This window comes from Macadamia integrifolia, chromosome 14 (assembly GCF_013358625.1).
Source record: "Macadamia integrifolia cultivar HAES 741 chromosome 14, SCU_Mint_v3, whole genome shotgun sequence".
Classification (NCBI taxonomy): Eukaryota; Viridiplantae; Streptophyta; class Magnoliopsida; order Proteales; family Proteaceae; genus Macadamia; species Macadamia integrifolia.
Window position 1 is genome coordinate 15,387,571 of NC_056570.1, and position 7,057 is coordinate 15,394,627.

At 35.5% G+C, this 7,057-nt stretch overlaps 1 long non-coding RNA gene across 1 annotated transcript; it reads left to right on the forward strand.

The window, feature by feature from the left end:
- The first annotated feature begins 344 nt into the window (after positions 1-344).
- LOC122060460 lies at positions 345-1,281 on the forward strand. The gene is made up of 2 exons (XR_006134408.1): positions 345-795; positions 898-1,281. It is a non-coding gene; the product is annotated as an uncharacterized LOC122060460 (long non-coding RNA).
- The last annotated feature ends 5,776 nt before the right edge of the window (positions 1,282-7,057 follow it).

Sequence of the window (7,057 nt, forward strand, 5' to 3'; positions counted from 1 at the left end):
ATAAAAATACTGTAGCATATAATATAAAATATATGACAAATTAAAAAAAAAAAAATCGTTGTATTTGAGAAGCTTATGCTACAGTACCGTAATCTGATAGGACATATCTAGTTATTTTAATTCGATGATGTAACAATTTTGTAGTGTCTAATTATTTTTATACGATGCATTAAAATTACCGTAATATGTGATAAACTAAATATATTGTAATATATTGAATTAGACGGAATTTAATTTACCCTAGTAGTGTATGGTTAACTTTTCTACTACGGCTGTTAAATATCCACAGTATATAATACCTTTCTTACTGTGATATAAATATCCGTTGTATTTGGTACCGTTGCCCTCTCTAGCTCTCGACTTTCTCCATCAAGGCATTCTCATCATCGATCGAACCTGTGAGAGAAGTAGCGCTAGCGCCGAGGGTCTCATGTTTGCCTTCAAATCGTTTTTGCCTGATCAGAGAACCCTTTAGTTCATGGAGCTTTTCCGTCTCTTTGTCTTTCGGCAGAAATTCCGGTGGAACTCCTTGTGAACGGAGTACCAACGGTCTCTCTGTACATTAGAAAGGTTTATTTTGGTTGATTATTTGGGATATCGTTTGGTTCGTGTCTTCCTTCAAATCATTTTTTCCTGATCAGAGAACCCTCTAGTTCACGCGGTACCAAAGGTTTGTCTCTGTACATTTGGAAGGGTTTATTTTGGTTGATTTTTATTTGGGATATTGTTTGGTTCATGTTTGCAGAATACAGAAATTTATCTTCGTCGAGCTTCGGCTAAGTGATAACTGAAACTGTGAGCATTGAAAATTTCTTCTTTCTGTCCTTATCATTCTATATTAATTTTCCCTGCAATGGTGAACGTTTGGAATGCTTTGTTTTCGGAACTGGGTTGCAGGTTCTCAAATTATAAAGTGAAAAGTCTACCATTGTACAGAGATATAGAAAGGGTCGTTGTTCCCATTACTGGTAGCTCTAGCTGGCACTGTCAATTCTTATTACCTATTGTGCTGGAGTGGAGCGAAAAGTCTACCTTACTGATTGTTCCAGCCGGCCCCCTCTCTCGTTTGGGATTGGAGTATCCTTAATTCTTGCTAAAATTGAACTCTTTTTCTGCAATATAAACCACAATCTTTGCATCTTGCTTTTAAAAATCTGAGTCTTTTAGGTTTGAGTTAAAATCTGTGAATTGTATCTCACATGTTCCTTGAAATTTCTTTGTACTTGATTAATTATTGACCATATGACATTGTCATTCTTGTAATCAGTCTGTGCTCCTACATTATTCCTGGACTTTTACTTAATATGACCTATTTGTGTCAATCAGCAACTACTTGAACCCAGGACACAGTTCTTTTTATCTGAATTTCTTTTTCTTTTTTCCTTTTTTTTTTTTTTTTAATGTCAGCTGTAAGTGATCTTTCTAGATCAGCTGCCATACATCTAATTTTCTTAAGTGTGAGAGTGGAATCATGGTTTCTTATCAAGGTGATGATAAACTCTTTATACTTGTGAAAATGATCTCAAGTTTTTTACCATCTCCTGTTTCTTTTTGAATTAATGCAGCTAAGTATGCTGCTATATTGGCAAAGGACAGTGTATTGTCCTATATGTATATAACATGGTAAAGAAAGATTCAAATCTCATTTGCACAGAATCCATTTCTCAGTGTATCTCATTCATGTTTCTGCAGAACATTGCATAGGGTTGAAAGATTCCCCGGAATTAATGCATCCGGTTGAAAAATGAAGCTTTTTGCATAGGGTCATGAAGATGAAAGTTTTGTAGAGCTTTTAGCTATAATATCAAGCAGAACATTTGGTTGAAATTTTCTAAATGGAACTGTGTACATATTATTATTTACTAATGGTCCGCAATATAAACTGGCATTGAATTATGAAGTATATCTATGATATGTGTTTGCCATGAGTAGGTTCAGGACTTTGTGTCTCTTGCTTTCATCCTGGTGAATGAACAGTCCCTCAGAGTTTGGTGTATATTGTATATTCTATTTTCTTTGCATGGATGTATTATTACAGGAATTTATTATGTATATATATACGATATAATAATTTCGTCGTTAATAACCTGAACCTACACATGCCATCATATAAAATACAATTACTAGGAATTTTTTTTTTCTTATTATGGAAATTTTCCTTAGTAAAAAAGCAACTTTGTTGTAGTGTTCACAAGTTTCACTTGAATAACTCATAAGGGTAAAATAGTCTTTTCATTCTACCACTAACTACAGACTAAGATTGTCAGATTTCATAGGATGTCAAGTAAACTTTTCAAAACTTTTGGTGTGTCAAACAATGTGGCCACTGTACGTGTCTAAGTAATTATTCAATGCTTTGAAAGATGTCAATAAGAAAATTCTTTTAAAAAATTACTAGACTTGCCGAGTATATAGTGACTCAGGTAAAAAGACCAATTCTTACTTAACTTGGACGATTAATGACGAGTCTTGTCATTTTTCACCTTGGCTGAATCTACATAATTCTTGGCTAAGTTTTCCAAAATTTTGACTCTTGAGAGACTGAAACGCAAATTTTCCAACTATGATTTAAACTGGAAAACTCTCTCTCTCTCTCTCTCTCTTAAATGGTTCCAGTGATCCAGGCAATGCATATAGAATAAACACGTGAAACTAACACAAGTTAGGCCCTGATTGGCAACGATTTTGTTCTCAATTTGTTGGTTCTGGTCGGAAGTAATACTTTCTGATTTGGTTGTCTTTGAGATCAAGATTACGATTGGTCATGGAAGTGATTTTAAAATCAATTCAGAATTATGATGCCATAAGTCTTATAATTGGACCAAAAAAGGAAAATATTGTCTGGATTAAATCGAACCAAATCTGGAATCAGTAATCAACTTAAGGATTAAAGCTGTGGGGGGCAGTCCAAATGTATTTAAGATCCAAAGAAGAGAATTAGGGTTCCTGAAATTCAAAATGTGGAAGTAGAATTTTTTTTTTTTTTTAATAAATAGTATGTGTATTGAGAGAAAAAGGAAAAAGAACTAGGAAAAGGCAGCCCCACTATCTTCTTTGGACAGACCCAAAAAAAAGGAAAATGAGACCCCTAAATCAAACAGGACATGTCATGTGAATACAATTTAAAGAAGTAATAAACCAGTTACCCCATCATTATCTAAAATACACTTTTTTTTTTGCTGGATCTTCTTCCAAAAGAATCTTTAGCTCACTTGAAAACTCCATAGGCTGAATCTGAATCTGAGTTTCAACATTTGTAGGAGCATGAGAAGCCATGTAGTCAGCTCGTCTATTCACTTCCTTTCACATATTTCTAAATTCCTTTTTATTAAGGGATCAGCGAGATCCAGTAGGCCTGTGTTGGAAGAATATTGTTAGTGAAGGGATCCATGCCTGAGATGTCAGTCCTCCCTGTTCCCTATTGAACCTTATTCTCAACTCTCAAGTCTCAAATATGAATTTAAAATTTTGGAGAAGCGCTCCCCATCCCCCTCAGCCTATAATGTGACCTTAACTCAGAAACACCCTCAAAGCAAAAGTGTTACCAAACAACTCCTCCGATGACCTCTGCAAACCCCATCTCTGTAGAGAATCATAAAACAGGTCCAAGCTGCGCAAATGATGCGATGGGCGCAGTCTGTGGTGATCCCTTCATCAACCTCCACGAATCAAATTCCGGCTTCCTTTGATGGTGGTATGCTGTGAAGTTTTGGATAAGAAAACAATGAGTAAGGCCTCAGTGCATAGAGAGAGAGAGAGGCGCAAGTATCCATTGTGTCTTTGCAGAAGTACACGCTATTGGGAGTATCAGATAGCTTTCTACATTTTTTTTTTTTTTCCTTCAATTGATCTCATTAAACTCTAGGGCAAAATTTACACCCCCACCCACCCCCCAAAAAAATGGCTAAAATATAAAATTGAAATACCTCCTCAAGTATTTTAAGATTTCTTTTCACATTTACTAGAAATAAGGTGCAAAAATCATATCAAATAACTTTTGAAATAAAAATCACCCCCTGAAATCGAAATAGAAATAATAGCAAAGATGACGTTAGGCTTGTTATAGTGGAAGAGAGTTGATTCAATTCCAATTGGATTTGATTAGCTTGAGGAATGGCATCTTTTGGAAATAGTAGCTAAACCATCACGTGGGAGCATTTTTAAATTGTCTACTATATATTCTCATATACTATAGGGAACCTTTAGGTATGCCACATGTCAAATCTAATGGATTGTCCTCACTGTTGGGTCATTAGGTATTTTTGTGGAAAATTTTGTAGGAAGGTATTCTCACTAAGGACAGATTGAATCAGTTAATAGCAATCGATGACCGTTATGTTTTTGTTCTCTAGAAAAGGAAACAAAATGACATCTTTTTCTCTCCCGTTCCTTTTTCAAACAGATTTAGGCAGCGGGTCTATTAGGAATGAGAACTGAATATCTCACTGCTGATTCTATCCTTGATCTGTTGATCAAATATGTACATTACCTCTTTTTTTTATCACAGAAATTTATTTATTTTTGTCAATATTTTCTCACATGTTATTTATTTGAACTGCTAGGAATGTCTGTGTGGCAAATTGTTATTAACCTAACCCTATGCAAATTTTCAATCATTTTCCTATTCAAAACTTTTTACCGGATGTTCCCAAATCCAACCTGTCTTTGTCCAAAAAATGATTTACTTAGCTATAATAGAAAAGTGACCTTCTTATTGATCTATGATGGGAGTTTTAATAGGGAGTCAAGTCAAGTTGGATGGGTATCTGTCATCATCTCTCAAAATCAATTTTTATCTGTCTCTATAAATTATGCAGGGAATGCTCAAGAAGCAGAGGCAAGAGGGATGCTTCAAGGGCTGCAATATGCAACAGCTTTGGGAGACACAATAAGAGATGTGTGGATGAATTTTCTAGAGCTATGAGACTAGATGCAAGATGATTCAATATCCAAACGGCAATGGGAGCTATTTCACTTTATTTTAGATATCAAATCCATGAAAAAGCTATTCCCCGAATATAATGTTTTGAAACAAGATAGTGACTACATATGCTTAGCTCATAGATAGCGCATAGAGCTAGGATTGAAAAGCTTAAAATGATTTTTTTTTTTTTTTTTTTTTTGCTAAAAATTAAAATTTTATTAAAAAAGAAGAACAAAAGGACCACAATCAACAAAAAAAGAACTGAAGAGTTAAAACTCTCACCTTCAGCATTGCCATCAGCAGAGGCGCTGATTTGGAAGATTTGGAGAAGTTTCAGAAAGACCTGATTTGGCTGCTACTTTAGCAAGATAATCAGTAATGACATTTGCTTCTCTGAAGCAGTGAGTTAACTTCCAAGGAATTGACTGAAGATAACGAGAGATACTAGACCACTCTTGCAGAACAAACCATGGAATTTTTTTTCCCCGGACCATAGCCACAACTGCCTCTGAGTCTATCTCTATCCATATAGCCTCAATCATTCTGGTTTTTGCCCTCCATATTCCTTCTACAAGACCTTTGAATTCAGCCACATAGTTTGATTGTGTTCCATGGGAGCACACCAATACACTTCAAGAATAGTGTTTTGACTTTTCGGAAGGCTCTGTAATCCCAAATTTTTGCAGCAAATCAGATCATTGGAATTTCTAATAACTCCTTATATATCATTATTACATTCCTGCAATTCTCTATGAACCATCTCAAAAATTTGACTTGAAGTGTTGCTTCTGTTGTCATATCTCCTCCCATTCCTCTCCCTCCAAATGTTATCCGCCACGATGACAAATCCCGCTGTCTAAGGATCTTTCATCGATAAAAAGCGATATTTTCTCTTCCACCAAGTTGCGAGATCAAGGATAGAATCCTAATGCCTCCACCCCACATTAAAGCAATCCAAAAACCATTTCCAAATTTTCACTGAGTAATTACACTCAAGGAAAATATGCTGGAAAGATTCCACAGCAATCCTGCACAAATTACATTTGGAAGCTAACAATAACCCTTTGCACATACTTTTTCATATGTTCGGATCTTCCCATGTGCCAACCTCCACCCAAAAGTAGATTGATGAGGCTGCAGATGCTTTCCCCAAATAATCGATCCCCATGGAACTTTAGGATTTTTCTTTCTGATTTCATCCCAAGCAGAAAAAGTGGTAACCTCTATAGAGGAAGAACAACTTCAAGCATATCTATCCTCAATCAAATATTGGAGGAGGCTAACATTTCTAGTTGACTCAATAAAAAGGCGTAGGAAAACTGACCTAACTCTTGGAAAAGACCATTGGTGATTTATTATAAAATCTGAAATCTTTGTTTTTGCATTTGAAAAAAAAACTCCCATCTAGATCAAATTTTTCCATAATTGAAAAATCTCCAAGCCATCTATCTTTCCAAAAGTTGATAGTTCTGCCATTCCCAACAATCCATCTTTCTTTACTTGCCACAAAATTCCAAATCCTCCTTATGCCAGGCCAAATAGATGAGGATTTATATGTTTTCTTCATTTCTCCATCACTTGTAATGAATCTAGCTCTGAAAAATCTGCTACTAGCTGAGACGCCATGCTTGATGTGCCAAGCCTCCTTACAAAGAAGAGCCTTATTTATATCACGTAGACGATGAATTCCTAGACCTCCCTCATCTTTAGACTTACAAACCATATCCCATTTTATTGAAATAGATTTAGTGGAATCCACATCTCCCGTCCATAAAAAATTCTGAATCCACCTTTCAACTAAAGAAATTAGCGAAGCAGGCCACCAATAAATAGAAAACCTATGGACTGGCATGCCCAAAACCGCAGACCAGATCAACTGAGCTCTCCCTGCCAAAGACAATGTTTTTCCTTTCCATCCAGCCAATCTGCCCTTGATTTTATCCATTGTTGACATCAAAGCCTGTTTTTGCACCCTTCCCTTGAAATTTTTCACACCTAGGCACTTTGTAGGAAAATTACAAACAAGAACTCCAATGATGCTAGAAATATCTTAAAATGATTGTAACTAAGAACATGGACTCTTTCTTGATTTAATTCATCTTAATTTTTCTTTCTCATTAAATAAAAATACTA